Source organism: Canis lupus, chromosome 29, assembly GCF_011100685.1.
Source record: "Canis lupus familiaris isolate Mischka breed German Shepherd chromosome 29, alternate assembly UU_Cfam_GSD_1.0, whole genome shotgun sequence".
In the NCBI taxonomy this organism is placed as follows: Eukaryota; Metazoa; Chordata; class Mammalia; order Carnivora; family Canidae; genus Canis; species Canis lupus.
The window spans coordinates 11793688-11801867 of NC_049250.1; positions in this window are offsets into that span (position 1 = coordinate 11793688).

Sequence of the window (8180 nt, forward strand, 5' to 3'; positions counted from 1 at the left end):
TTTGAATAGCAGAAGTTTTTAGTTTTGATGAAGTTCGATTTATCAATTTGCTTCTTACAGGGTCATACTTTTGGCATTGCTTTTGGACTTTACGTTCTCTTCCATTGATCTATAAGTCTGTCTTGATGCCAGAACCAGACTGTCTTGATTCCTGGGGCTCTAAAATAAATCTTGAAGCCAAGTAATATAGTTCTCTAAATTTATCCTTCCTTTTCCAACTTGTTTTAGCTATTCTAGTTCCTTTGTATTTCCATATAAATTTTAGAATCAACTTGCCAATTTCTACAAAAATCCCTACTAGGAATTTGATTGGGATCGCATTGAATCTATACACCAGTTTGAGCAGAATGACATCTTCATGATATTGAGTTTTCTAATCCCTTGAACATGATATTTGTGTAAAAAATTTTTTTTCTCTTAATATTTTTAAGTTTTAATGTTAAGTTTAGGATGAATTTATGTTGCTGTGTATTTACTGCATTGCTTCTAACTGGCATAATGTCAGTGTGTATTGGTTTCCTATTAGCGCTGGAACAATTCTACATGCTTACAACAACACAAATGTGCTCTCTTAGTGCCCCGGAGGTCAGAATTTGACCACTGGGCTAAAGTCAGAGTGTCAGGCAGACTGGTTCCTTCTGGAAGCTCTGAGGGGAGAATCTATTTTATTCCTTTTTCAGTTTCTGGTGGCTGCTTGTATTCTTTGGCTGTGGCCCTTCCTCATTTTCAAAGCCTATCACTCTAGCTTTGGTTTTGTCATCCCATGTCCCTCTCACTCTGACTCCCTTGCTTCCCTTTTATAAAGACTGTTGTGATCACACGGAGCCCACCCAGATAATTCAGGATAATCTCCCCATTTCAAGATCCTTAACTTTATCACATCTGCAAAGTCCTGTATGACATATAAAGTAACAGTCACAGGTTCCAGGGATTAGGACAAGGACATATTTGCGTTGTCCACATGGCACTTGCATCCACCACATTTTAGATACACACTTTCCCAGTGATGGACACGAGATGGGTTCCCCCCTCCCCCCACTACAAGGACTGTTGCAAAGAACATCCTTATTTATGTCTTCTTATGGACTCGTATACACATTTCCTTAAGATTTGTCCCAGGAATGAGACTTCAGGGGCACAGGTGCATGTGTACACTTACTATGGCTGAGCAGCGACTGGTTGCTCCTGAGAGAGCCTGTACCAGTCCAGCCTCCACCCACCATGAATGAATGTCCCTCTGTCTCCAGTCATCACCAACATTTGCCATTGTCTTTCCAATTGTCACCAGGTGTAAATTTCTGCCCTTGATTTTATTTGCATTTCTCTAATTACCAATGAGTTTGAGCTTGTCTTCATGTTTTTATTAGCCTTTTTGGTTTCATTTTGTAAATGAAACCGGTTCAGCTCCTTTTCTTCTTTTTCTATTTTTCTGGTTAATTTTATTTTATTTAGAAAGTCTGCCTTCAAGCCTGTATCAGAAAGGTGTTATCCTAGGTTTTCTTGACTTCGTAGTTTTTAGCTTCCACATTTGGTATTTATCCATCTGGATGTCACCTTTGTAAGTGCTATTGTGCAAAAATGCAATGTTATTTTTCTTCAAGGTGAACCAGTGTCCCCAATACTAGCTGCTAAATATCTCTCCTTTTCTCATTGGTTTGTAGTTCCATTGCCAACAAATACTAAGCTCCATTAGCTTCTTCTTATACCAATATCACACTTTTTTTTCCCCCTGTGGCTTTATGGTATATTTTATTGTCTAGTGTGGAAAATCCTTTCTCTAGTATTTTCGAGATGGATTTAGATGTTTTATTCTTCCATATGCATGTTGATGTAAGTCTAAGTCCCTCAAAAATTCAATGTCTAATCATGATTATGACTGCATCTATTCATGGGTTAATTTAAAAACACTGACACATTTCACCTTTTAAGTTGTCCATCTAAGAGCAGGGACTGTCTTCTCACTTTTTATTTATTTTTTATTTTTATTTTTAAAAATATTTCATTTATTTATGAGAGACACAGAAAGAGAGGCAGAGACCTAGGCAGAGGGAGGAGAAGCAAGCTCCATGCAGGGAGCCCGATGCAGGACTCGATCCCAGGACCCCAGGATCAGGCCCTGAACCAAAGGCAGGCACTCAACCACTGAGCCACTCAGTCATCCCTGCCTTCCCACTTTTTAGATCGACTATGCTCTTCATCAATTTCAGATTTCTTCACAAAAGACTTCAGGATTTTTAGTTAATCTGTAAACAATTCCTAGGTTTTGTTGCTATTATGAACAAAAGATTTTATTCAATTTTTCATTAAAATTTCTAGTTGGTTATTTGGTAAAAACTGCTACTTTAGTAGGTTGATCACACAAATGACCTTACTAAACTCTCAATTAATCCTAATGCTTTCTTGTTCTATACCCCTGCCCCATAGGTGATCATATCACCTGTAAACAATGCCAGTTTATTGCTCTAGAAAACATTTTCCCCCAGAATCCTATGAAAGTTTCATGGTCTAAATTAGGGAGTCCCTCATTCAAGACATCTCTGCTTTTTTTTTTTTTTTAACATTTGCAATGCACTTAATGATACTCTCTTACTGTCATGTCAGAATGCCTGAGAGAAAGACAAGAATAGTTTTAATCTGCAGAGATGCAATTACTTAAAATTATTAAAAATACACTCCTTACTAGGCCTTTCTCTTTAGAATCTTTTGTTTAGTCAACACTTTGAAATTTAGTTAAGAAACATAATGAGATGGAAAAAAATTCAGAGAACTTTCAGAACTAAGGACAAAACATTTACAGTAATGGTATCATGTCCCCAGCAATTATTCCTCTTTCAACATTCTGGGGATTACTCAATCTTTTCTTTTCTCCTCAAGTTATTTGTGTAATATAGTCAGTAAGCTATTCAAATCTAGCCTCTTCTATAAAGACTGGCTCATTTTTTTCCAAGTCAGTTTCACATCCTATTTTTTAAAGAGAACAAATACCTTGGAACATCCTGTGGGCTCCACATACCTAGGAAGAGTATGGTGTCATGGTTTATACTTGCCTATTGTCCCAAAGTTGTTCTAAGCATTGGCTATGTCTTAGCTCATTTGAGAGTTCTGATTCTTTTCACTGAAATATTTGAGGGGAACTGTCATTAAGTCTCACACTGGGAAAAATCAAGATCTGAATAAATTTCTATCTTATCCAATGCCTATCAGCTACTCCATTACAGGATGAACCCCAGAGATATGAAGGTCTAGGAGGAGTGCAGCCTGTAGTTCATCTTTCTGCACCCTGAACATGTTGGACCTGGAAAAAAGTTGGGGAAGCCAAGTCTAACCCACTGAAATCACAGATGAGGAAACTGACCATCCCTGGGCCACACAGCGAGAAGCAGGTACTGACACCCCGGTGCACTAACTCTTACCCATACTCCTTCCACCAGCACACAAAGGTCTCTCTTCCCATTTTTACAGTGGAAGTAATCATCAAATAAAGGAAGGGGAAGACAAATCCTAAATGATAACTAACACTGTATAATTCTAGATATCTTCCTTACGACTCATATCAACTCAGAAAAGCATAGGTAATGATAGCTGACATCATTGATCCTCGCTATATGCATGTTATGTGGACTATCTCATTTAATTACCATAAAAGCCCTGATATGGGTGTTATTATTGTCATTTTTATTTTATAGATGAGGATAAAGATCAGAAATGTCAAGTAACCTCCCAAAGGTGCCACATGTAAACAGTGGCAGAGCCAGGACTTGAATTAAGAACTCTACCTTGAGGGGATCCCTGGGTGGCGCGGCGGTTTGGCGCCTGCCTTTGGCCCAGGGCGCGATCCTGGAGACCCGGGATCGAATCCCACGTCGGGCTCCCAATGCATGGAGTCTGCTTCTCCCTCTGCCTATGTCTCTGCCTCTCTCTCTCTCTCTCTCTGTGTGACTATCATTAATAAATAAGTAAAATCTTAAAAAAAAAAAAAGAACTCTACTTTGGGGGCACCTGGGTGGTTTAGTGGTTAAGTGTCTGCCTTCGGCTCAGGTCATGATCCCCGGGTCCTGGGATGGAGTTCCGCATCAGGCTTCCTCTGCCTGTGTCTCTGCCTCTCTCTCTGGGTCTCTCATGAATAAATAAATAAATTTTTTTTAAAAAAGAACTCTCTCTTGGAATGCAATAGTGGTTCAGTCAGTTAAGCATGTGCCTTTGGCTCTGGGCATGATCCCAGGGTCTTGGGATTGAGCCCTGTGTTGGGCTCCCTGTTTGGTGGGGAGTCTGCTTCTCCCTCTTCCCCTGCCTCTCTCCTCCCCTGCTCATGCTTTCTCTAATAAGTAAATAAAATCTTTAAAAAAATATAACTCTCTCATATGTAGGTCTGTATCCTTACTCATTACCCTACAGAGGGCCAATTTTTTTACTTCCATTCTATAGCTATGGACCTGAGGTCCAGCCCAATGTGGCAGAGTTCTTAGTTGCAGTTTAGAGCAATTGATTTTGGCTCATAAAAGAAAACATATTGAGACTCAGGATTCCAGGTTCCGAGAACATTGCAGTCCTATGATGCACCACAGGGGACCTCTTGGTCCCCACCAGGCTCCTCTCCATTCCATTGTAGAGCAGCAACTCCATTGCTTCTTTATAAGCTGATCAGTTACTTCAGAATCCATCACATCCCCATCAACATACACATGCACACACACTTGGGTTTTTTGCCTATTTACCCAATGGCAGGAGAGTCATGAAAAGTGCAGGTGTGAGTCTCAGCTTCAAATACAATGGGACCATTACTACCTCACCTGGAGGAAGTATTCTTTCCTTGCTTATTAAGACATCCAGACAAAGGCCAGGGAGCAGAAAACAAAACGGTTGCAAGTGATCATGAGATCATACGATTCTGTCTGCCCTATTCACACGTGAAAGAACACCACATACTATTGCTAGTTCAGCACATTCTGTGTACCCCAAACCATGAGGTTGAATGGCATGAACTCATCATTTCCACAGGTCAAAAATTGTTGCATATTTGCAGTGTCATTTTTTTCCATTTAAGAGCGAGGTTTATTCTTTCTACCTTTACCGTTGCTAGAATGGGGCCTTCGGCAGGCTATTCTGCTGTCCTGTAAGGGCATCTGCTTCTCAGAAATGGGCTGCATGGTTAGATTGGTGAATCTTGTGGACATCAGCCCATTGCTTGTCTTCTTACACATTACAAGTGTGTGCTTTGCGGAAAAGTAACTTAATGTGAATGGGAGACTCCATGATGATTAGTAATGAAGACTGTGTGGGTCATGAAGGAAGAAGCACAGTAGGAAAGAAAGCAAATGTAATCCAAATCCAGAATAAGTGTTAATTCCAGGGAGGATGGATTACCACCTCTTCAATTACAGAACGAATCCAGTGTGATGAACCAGCTACAATGAGGCCACCCATTCCTCCTGAGTATGGCACCATATTGACGCTTAGGGTACATCACTTCTGCAGGAAACTTGGATACTCGGCCAGCTGAGGACATGCCCATGTTTGTGACCTCATGTCCAGCTTCCCTTCCACCCTCTGTGGCCACTCACTTCATGAACCTATTGAGTGAACACTAGGTTGCTGGGGATAATGGTTGGCTGATATTCAGAAAATAAATCATGTCACCCTTATTAACAAAAGCCTCCTCCACCACGAGGGGCTTTTGGTGCATATTTGCTTGGTACATTCCATGCTTATTCTTGGAGACTGATCCATAGTCTTTCCCTAATCTGGTCATCAACCCATAAATCTTATGCTTTACTATTTCCTTACCATATAGCCAAACAATTAACCACTACCTATATAGACAGACCTCAGCGCCTCTCTCTTTTGAGGTAAGACAGAGAATGAAAAACAGCCAAGGTTATATTGATTGGGAAGATTTCTTTTCTTAACTGGCTTTCAAGGCCACCCCTGTGTCGGAGGTAACTCTTCAGCAGCCTATTTCCGGCTGGCACCAGCATATAGTGCAAAACCATACATGCACACATCGATTTTTTCCACTTCCAGTCAACTGATCAGAACTCTCCACGAGGCCCAGGTGTGGGTTAGGGAAGGGTCATAACATAATAGGATGATGCAGCCTGGGCGTGTGAGCCATCTGCTCGTACAATTTTCTTGTGCCTTCAGGATCTGTTCAGCCTGAATGATGGGTGCTTCTGGGAATGGCTGAATTATGGCCAGGAGGATGAGATAAAACCCACTTTATGATGTGCAGTTCTGGTTTAGCTGGTGTTCTACGCTTGGAGTTTCAACATCCATCACAGTCCAGTAGCAAGGCCTGTTTCTCAAAAGAGAAATAATGCTTGCCAAGAAGTTGTGGCTTTGCTTCTAAAACCTGGAGTCCCCTGCTGTGATTTTACAAGGAGTCCAGCAGAGGTTTCATATAGCATCGTCATCTGTGGTGGACACTTTGGAACCACTGGATCTGCTGTCATGAGGCTCAAGTGGAAGGGCTGTCACTGTGGCAGACCGGCTAGATGGAGACAAGCTGGCCCTTACTTACAACGAGTAGCCTTTCAAGTTACCTGTCTGCAGGGAAGCAGCACTACCAAATGTCACATATGTTGCCTCCAAATGCCAAAGAAGCTCACAAAGCACTGTGCTTCTTTCTTAGGGGCTGTAAAGTGCGATGATTAGTTCTTCAGTTTTGAGAAGGTATCCCTTCATGCCCTCATGGACCTCCCAGAGACTTTACTGATGTGGCCTTTATTTTCGTGGGGTATATTGGCTACTTTGGCTTACATGTATCTTACCAATACATCCTTGGCACCTGCTGTTTTCTGCTCTCCAAGTTTTGTTATTATGATGTGATCGATGCAGTAGATCAGGGTGATGTCTTTTGGGAAAGAGAGATGACCAGGGATCCGCTGGCACAGCCCTGAAGCAAGGTGATGAGGAAGTACGAGGTACTGCTGCCCAATCAGGCACAAGCAAACTTCTGAATGTTCTCTACTTGTTGCAGCGGAGGAAAAAAGTACACGTTTTTTATTTTCATTTATTTTTTAAAAATATTTTATTTATTTATTTATGAAAAACACAGAGAGAGGCAGAGACATAGGCAGAGGGAGAAGCAGGTTCCCTGTGGGGAGCTGGATGTGGGACTTGATCCCAGGACCCCAGGATCATGACCTGGGCCAAAGGCAGATGCTCAACCACTGAGTCACCCAGGTGTCCCAAAAGTATGCACTTTTTAAAGGCAGTGCCAGCATCGAAAGTACCAGGGACTGTATTGATTTATTTCAGTTGAGAGACCTCATCTGGAAGAGCAGTGGCAATTAAAACAACCATCTTATTAACCGCATGATAATCCACTGTCATTCATTCTCCAAAACCCATCTATCCTCTGCATATAGTCTGTTGCCTCTAACCAGTTCTGGTTTCATTTTCTTTTTTTAAGATTTATTTATTTATGATAAACACACACACACACAGAGGCAGAGACACAGGCAGAGGGAGAAGCAGGATCCATGGAGGGAGCCCGACGCAGGACTCGATCCGGGGACTCCAGGATCACGCCCTGGGCCAAAGGCAGGCGCCAAACCGCTGAGCCACCCAGGGATCCCTCAGTTCTGGTTTTAATTCCTTCATCGATGAGCATCTTCAGTCAGAAGCAACAAATATGGACCCTGGCTGATTTATATACTATACAACCCCTTACATCTTTGATGAAAAAACTTATCTCTGCATTTGTCCCAGAGATAAAGTATAGGTTTTGATTTACTATCTATTAGGGGCCGTCAGTATGCTTCAGGGACTTCCATCAGATTCTCTGGCCTTAGTAGCCTTCCTTTCACTTCTAAGGGAGCCCCAAAGTGAGGATTCCACTACTTCTTCAGGTGACACACTTAGTAATGGGGGAAGGGTTAAAGATTTCACTGAATCTCCTGGGATAGGATTTTGGTCAAAACTTGATATATTTTTTAAAGATTTTATTTATTTATTCATGAGAGACACAGAGAGAGAGAGGCAGAGACACAGGCAGAGGGAGAAGCGGACTCCCTGTAGGGATCCTGATGTGGGACTCCATCCTAGGGCCCCGGGATCACCACCTGACCAAAGGCAGATGCTCAGTCACTGAGCCACCCAGGTGCCCCTCAAAACTCAATTTCTTACCTTACTCCCCAGAGGCTGCCTTTCTGACTAGAAGGCTTCAGTGGTATTCTGGG